The sequence below is a fragment of the Phoenix dactylifera genome, unplaced genomic scaffold (assembly GCF_009389715.1).
Source record: "Phoenix dactylifera cultivar Barhee BC4 unplaced genomic scaffold, palm_55x_up_171113_PBpolish2nd_filt_p 000557F, whole genome shotgun sequence".
Lineage (NCBI taxonomy): Eukaryota > Viridiplantae > Streptophyta > Magnoliopsida > Arecales > Arecaceae > Phoenix > Phoenix dactylifera.
In genome coordinates this window covers 202,296-210,005 of record NW_024067964.1, presented here as the reverse complement: position 1 = coordinate 210,005, position 7,710 = coordinate 202,296, and positions in this window count along the sequence as shown.

The window sequence follows — 7,710 nt, the reverse complement described above, 5'->3', positions numbered from 1 at the left end:
CGTTTTTTTAAAGATTGCATTTAGGTATAACCTTTTGATTTATTTAACCCCTTTTGTCCTATTTAATAATTAGAACGGTTTGTAGATCTACTCATGTAACCCCTTTAAACTTTTTTAACCCATTTAAGATCTAATTAACTTGTTTAATTTGATTCACTTAGCTTATTTAACTCATTTAAATCTATTTAACCTATTGAAACCTACTTAACCTATGTAACCCATTTAACCTAATTTGAGTCATTTAATAAATACGTTATGGAGTGTGGTTGAATTACCTATTTAATAAAGGGTAGACTTAATATATATAATTTTCACTTGTTTAATAAACAAGTTGAGTTTGGGATTGAAAACATTTTGACCTGATCTATATCCGACTTGACTTGTATCTACCCTGGCTAACCTGATTGCCATCCTTAAGCATAATTAATGTGGAGGAGCACCAATGGACCCTAGCAAATATGAATTGTACATAACCAAATTACATATGTACTTGATGGTAATTATCAGTCATTTGTTGTTTTCATTGGAAATCATATTTGTTGTGTCATATATATCATGAAAAATGTGTAAAACTTTCTAAATACACTTCAAAAAGTCATACATAAATCTACATTGTAGAAGGTAGCTATGAAAGCAACTATGGAAGAAGTTGTTGCTTTATAAATCTTTTCTTTTTAATACTACCTTTTGATTTCTCTTGAAAAGGTATTAGGTGGATAATTCTTGACCAATCGCACATGGGTATTAAGCAAATTAAACCAATCAACAAAATTCAAATATAAATTCTATGCATACAAATGTTTGTAGGCATGCTTTATTTGTTATAAGTTTAGTATTGGTGTCATATATTCCTCCAATAATAAAAATTAGTTTGAAACTACAACGAGACAAATGGCACCACTTAGTTGTGTAATGCGAGTGGAATGTTGGAAACACATAAAAATATTTTAATATCTTTCCAAACCTTATATTCTCTAACATATGCTAATTAGCTATATCGACCCTGTAATACATTCAAGACTAATATATCACTTGATTCAATAAAAAATTACATAATTACCAAGACAACGAATTGTATGGTTAAGAGTAATTTGGATGCAAAAAGTGGCACAAAGATAGTCTCTTAAGTATTCACTTAAAGTATATTTGATTGTTTAATAATTTATGAAAGAAATAGAAGAAAAGAAAAGATATTCTAAGGACACGGAATGATCTAGACAAAATTTAAAATTTCATTTCCATATTAGTCTTCCCACCTTTCAAATAGTTGAAAAACTTATTATTTTCAAAAAAAATATTTTCAAAATTTTTTGCAAACCAAACATACCCTCATTAAAATAGGTAATTGTCAGCAATATTCTGCAAGAGCATTTAATAAAACAAATATTATCACATGCTTATTATAACATATTTGCTAAAAAAAAATCTTATCTTTTTGTGATTAGGTTTCTCCACTAGATGATATCCCCAATCTAATCCTAATCTCTCTTTTGTCTCTATCTAAACTTTAATTACAAACAGTCTTTAACTTTATCATTCATCAATCCACTACCATTCATTCAGAATTATTAATTTTAAAAAATAACAGTTAATTTATTTAATTTTAAAATTTATAATTAGTTGAATCATTATGTGCCCAAAGTCCTTCATCTGGTATATGCATTATAACTCGTATTATTTTCGACAATCATACTTTTTACAATTAAAATTCTATAAATTCATGGTGGCCAGACAAAAAAAATAAAAATAAATATAAATATAAAAAAATGATTGCCTCGGATGCATCTAACAAAATGGCATTTTCTTAATAACAATGAAAGGCGTGGTCACTCTTGCAAATGCGCACAGTTCCGCAGTAACAGTTTGGTAATTTACAGGAAGTCTATGGCTATTTTGGACAAGATGGTGAGACTCAAAGTGCGGTGGAATTTTAAAGGTGGACGGCGGCGCCGTCGGCACTCGGACAAAATATTCGTACAACGAAAAAGGGAACGTGCCCAAGGTTTGGTGTGAGTCCTATACACTTCAGGACCCTGTATAAAAAGTTAATCACGCTTTTTCCCTTGTTTAGTTTGTTGTTTGGTTAAAGGAAGGGAAAACTGAATTCTGCCCTTTCATATTATGCATATTTTCTGAGAAGTAAATGGAGGCACGGACTGAGTAAGTTCGTATATAGCGAGTCACTCTAGGAGCACCCTATGGGTTGAAAAAGAGGAATTGCTGAAAGTGCTCCGAAACTTGTTGTTTTCTGATTTTATTTGAATGTATCTGTACTAGAACAGTATAAATTATTCGTTTCAGTAAAAAGAACTCGATTCTGCTGGTTGTACTCACACTAGAGTTATGTAAGCAGCCGTTGTACAAAAAAAAAACTCTTCTAGTTTGTCACGTAAGAGACTCACTGAGCATCCTAGCATCTGTTGACACAAATATAGCAGCTCAAAAGGATAAGTGTCACTCTAAAATTTTTGTTTTCGGTAGCTTTGTTTGCGAGCCAATCAGTGAGCTGATTTCCTAGCAAAAGTTAAAGACTCTGAACATTTTGATTTCATGTCTCATGAAATTTATATATGGGACAAAATAAAGTGAGTTTCTATGTACAACCAAGCCTATCATTTGCTTTCATGGAGGGCTTATGCATGATAGTATAATGTGTAAGCTTCCCATGCCTTCTGTATCCCAGATGTACATGTGATGCAAGAGGTTTGACTACATTACAATCGAATCCACTGCTTCCAAGTTTTTTTTTTTTTTTTTTTTTTTTTAAATGAGAGGCCAAAACTTATATGCTAGCTAAAGAAATAATGTTAGTCGGGACATATGGATGACCACACAAATACGTCAGCTAAGAGAAGATGATATATAAGTGCATGGTTAAATGTCTTGGTATAGAACTTCCTGAAAATACCTTAGAAACTTCTTTGAACCATTTGGGTTGCATATAATTGCATATCAGATTATGACTAAAAAACAGTCCTTCACCTAACTCTAGTTATATTTAGGGGCTTTATTAATTTGAATGGTGTTGTTCTCATCGAACTTATATTTGGAGGCTATACTAATTTGATCCTGATTGTCACAATTGACTATGTATTGGTAGCTCGACTATCTCTCTCTATGTGTGTGTATGTAGGTGTATCTCTAGCACGCATATTAGTTGGTGGAGTAGCCTTTTCAGTTTAAGCTACCTCAGATTAATCTTACATATAGGATGCACAGTTTTTACATACAAGTTGTTTGAACTTGGGGACATGTGTTAAATTAGTCTACTTTGCCTACCCATGTTCTAATACATTTTTGGTTGACTTAGCTAAGTTGCATATTTAACTTTGCACATTCCATTGCTGATTTCTATGATTCATTAATAACCAAAAAACTATAAAAAAAGTGTGGAAAGCAAAAGATTTTGCAGAAGTAACACATACTTGAATGCTCCACTGATTATTTTGATGTAAATTCCTGCAATAATGATCCATTAGACCATATGCATGCAAAGTGTACCATATATAACATATCGATACATATAGACACACTCGTACATACACATATACACATGTAACTATAGAAAAATTGTTAGAATTATGAATGACACTGTTGCAATAAAAGTAGAGTATGGTAGCGAAAAATCAAATTATAAAATTAAGTGGAGGAATTACAAAGTGAGTCAGAGTGTAGCAAAGATGATATAAAGGGTGCAATGGTGGGGATTTTTCATGAAGAGCCACCAATATAACTATGTTGCTGGCCTCCTGCGAATGTGATAACTATGATCTCTGATATGGTTGTCAAGTAGGGGCCCGCCTCCGACTCGATGATTTGTTCTCTTTGGGGAAAAAGTTGCCGAACTTTTAATTCTTCTTTTCATATTTGTCCTTTAATGTGTTGTTAGACGGCAGCTTAGTCAGCATTGACAACCATTCATGCATGATAGAAGGATTTGAAACTCCATGCCATCAAACTTCACATTGATTAGGAAGTTTTACTGTAAGGGCGTCTTCAATGATTTGACCAATTTTCCATCGAATTGATGATAATTATAACTAGATATTTAGGTGGATTGGTGAGAAGAATTATAACAACCTAAAACCTCATCCAAAATGGCTAATCGGAAGATATTATTTGGGTTTTTTGATCCTATATAAGTACCCAAGATCTATCAAGCGAATAACCGATATGGAACTAAACACACGTCCGCACGAGTCCTCACAAGAATGAACTAAGATTGTTAATTCTTCAGAATAAAATCTAGTTTTTCCTCCACACTAAACATCTAGAGCTATAACTCAGATCTCTTGATTAAGGTTATGTTAGTCTTGAGGGTTGTGCAGATTGGTACAAGACTCTCTATTTCTTTGCCTTTTTCTTTGTGGAGAAAAAGCATCCTGTATTACTCTATTTAAAACACAGACAGATCTATCATGAAGCACAATATTCTGCAAATCTATAGGAGTAGAAGCCCTTAACTCACTTCTTAGGAAATCACTTCTAGCTCTACTGACTTCTATATTCAACCAACCATCCAGGGTAATATAAATACAAGCTTACCTAGCTAGTAGACCGATCGGAGAACAAAATTCGAATGAATCACTGCCATTAATGAGTCAACCAACATGAACCAATGAGCAAGTGATTAGTAGGTAAACTTTCTTAATAGATCAAATACATTGAGGAATACCATGCTACAAGTTATGACTAGTCATGTTACCCTGTCAAAGACCATAGAACATGGATCCCTCAGGACCCACCACCATTATTCCCACAAGAAGCAGTTCATGTGCTGTGTCCCATACTCCACAGCTCTCGATAGCCCCTCGATGCTCACTGAAGAGCTGGTGGTTGCATTATACACTGATAAAGTAGCCTCTGCATTATACACTGAAGAGATGGCCTCTGCAATTCATTTGTGCTGAAGTGCTTTATAGGAATAGGAGTGTCAGTTCCTAGTATTTTGCTAGTTAAGATGATTTATAGTGTTTTATAGGTGGTGAAATGTGTGTTCTTAGCATCTTGCCCGATGGCGGATCGAAAAAGAGGAAAGGAAGAACAACTACTAGATGAGCAGGTGATGAGAGATTGAGTCTCCAAAGAGATTCTGAAGCAGCAGCTGACATCCTAGATAGAAGTTTCCTGCTATTAACCTCTATACTCATTTGCTCTCCAATGGTTAGCTAAATGCTAAGATAGCAATCCTAAATATATGCTTAAGCTATCCAACAAAATCTAATAATCAAATCAAATTAACGAAACTCGAGTTAGGCAGATTGACATAGAAATAATCTGAATTAAATATAGGTTTGTGATTTAAATCTGGATCTGAACCACTGATAAACAAATGTAAGTTGGCACAAGTCAAATTGCAGGTTGAGTTTATGACATTAATTTTTTTTTTTCTTTTTTGGGTGTTATTGTGTTTCTCCAAAAAATAGTCATTAAATATATTCTTGTACGCATACGTATGGATCATATGTCGCGACTATTTATTATGTTCCTGCATATGATTCATGATGTCTAGGCTTATTATAGTTGTATGTGGAGGGCATTCAACCCTGAAGGAACAGCCTAACAGCATTTTGTCTCTAACTTCTTTTTCTTCAAGACATGTGAAAAGTTGATTCTAGTAGACACCATCACACCAACCTCTTTGCCAGAAAATAAGATCTAGATTTGAGAATGAAACACAATCCCTTCAGTCCATTTCCAGCATAGTGTCAGATGCAAGCACTCTGCCCATTTAAAACTTTTAAAATCTCACCATAACTTGGTCTCTATTTGCAGAGGGCATGAAAATATGAAGAAGGAGAGAAGATGGAGTTGGTCCCATTACAAGACAAACACTCCAAATTATGTTTTCTTTTAGAGTGGGGCAGGGAGCACCACCCATGTACTCAAGATTCTTGTTGAGCATTCACAAGAAGGTTGTTGGACCAACAGAAACAAGCATGAGGTGGTAAGCCTAAAAAACCACCTAATGGGTACTAGAGACAAGCATTTTGGTGGCCTCACATGTACACCTAACACATGACCTCACATGGTTTACACAGCCAGGGATCGTGTGGCTAAGAAGCAAATTGTTTCTCTTTGTGCACTTTCTATGCCTCACTGTGCATGTTTCTCACTCTCTCCTTTTTTTCCTCTTCTCCTTTTGGCATATAATATAATTCTATCAAGTAAATGATGCTTAGAGGGCAAGAAAAATTTTAAAGGATAGCTAGGAAAAGATTCAACCCAAAAGTGGGGACTCCTTATATCACGCCCTGATCTCGCCACCCAGGTCCGACCACGTGACATTGTATGAGCCCTAGAGCGATGCCCTAGAGATCATGCAAAGCTTAAGATGAATGAATATCCAATAATCGAATAATACAAATAAATAAATTCATTATATTCAACTAATCCAACCAGTTCAATTATAAGATCTTCAAATGTTTATTAGTATCAGAAACTAAACTAACTTATTAACTCATGACTCTGATGATCGAACTCCATGCTCCTCCTATTCAAAATTGTTCATCTTGCAACTCTGAAAGAAGAAGAGAAGAGGTAGTGTGAGCTTTATACAATATAGTAAATTTAAAATAAGGATTAACTACAAACCTCATCAGAATGCAGACAAAATCATAAAGCCTCATACTGATTATTTAATATAGCTTAATAAAATCTAGATAAATATGCATTCATAAATGTATGACGTCAAACATATAACCCATTCCAGAACACATGTAACATATTATCATATAGTGATTTTATGCTCTTAATCTTCCATCTTTATCCAGATTTCTAATCAACCATTATTTTTCTGATTTGGACTATTCATGGTCACGCTTCGGTTCGTGACTGGCAAACAATAATTCCACACTTCGATCGTGGTGGAAACCAAAATATCTGCGCTTTGGCCCGCGGTGGAAAACCAAGATAACTGTATTTCGGCCCACAGTGGCAAACCAGAATATCCGCGCTTCGGCCCACGATGGCAAACCAAAATAACTGCGCTTCGGCCTGTAGTGGCAAACTAAGATAACTGCACTTCAACACGTAATAGCAATCTACATATCTGCGCTTTGGCTCATGGTGGCAAACCAAGATATGTCACAATTTGGCCCGTGATAGGCAATCCATAACATGTTTAGTCCAAATTCTTTGTTCATCAATCAAATCGTTCAATTCATCTATACCAGAAAAATATAATTTCATATTATATTTTATGCCTAAATTCCGAAATAATCATCATTATATCCCAACAGCCAAAACTATAATCCAAGCAGCCATAATCATTAATATTTGATATGTCTATATATTAATGAAATATATATGTCAAAAATTTTTAAACAATCATATAGAAAATGATATAAACCCTAAAATCATTAACATATGTTACAAAATACATATTATCTATATAGGTAATTGTGTATAGGACTTCTTACCTCTATCGAAGATTGATTGAACATAATAATCACTGACCCACTTCATGATCTATGAGCTGGGTGCAGAGTACTTCGATCAAAACTTTTTTGTGTAGATGACTCTTCCTCTATAAAATCAAACTTAATTATAAAAATAAATCAAACTATGGACTAGTAATCTAGGCCACCTATCGGCGTCCACTAGGGGTCTATCACTAGGTCCTTCGAGTCAACTAGAGAGAGACACCATGATTGAAAAAAGGAAGAGAGAGAAACTAGAGAGAGAATTAGAGAGAGAAAGAGAGAAGAA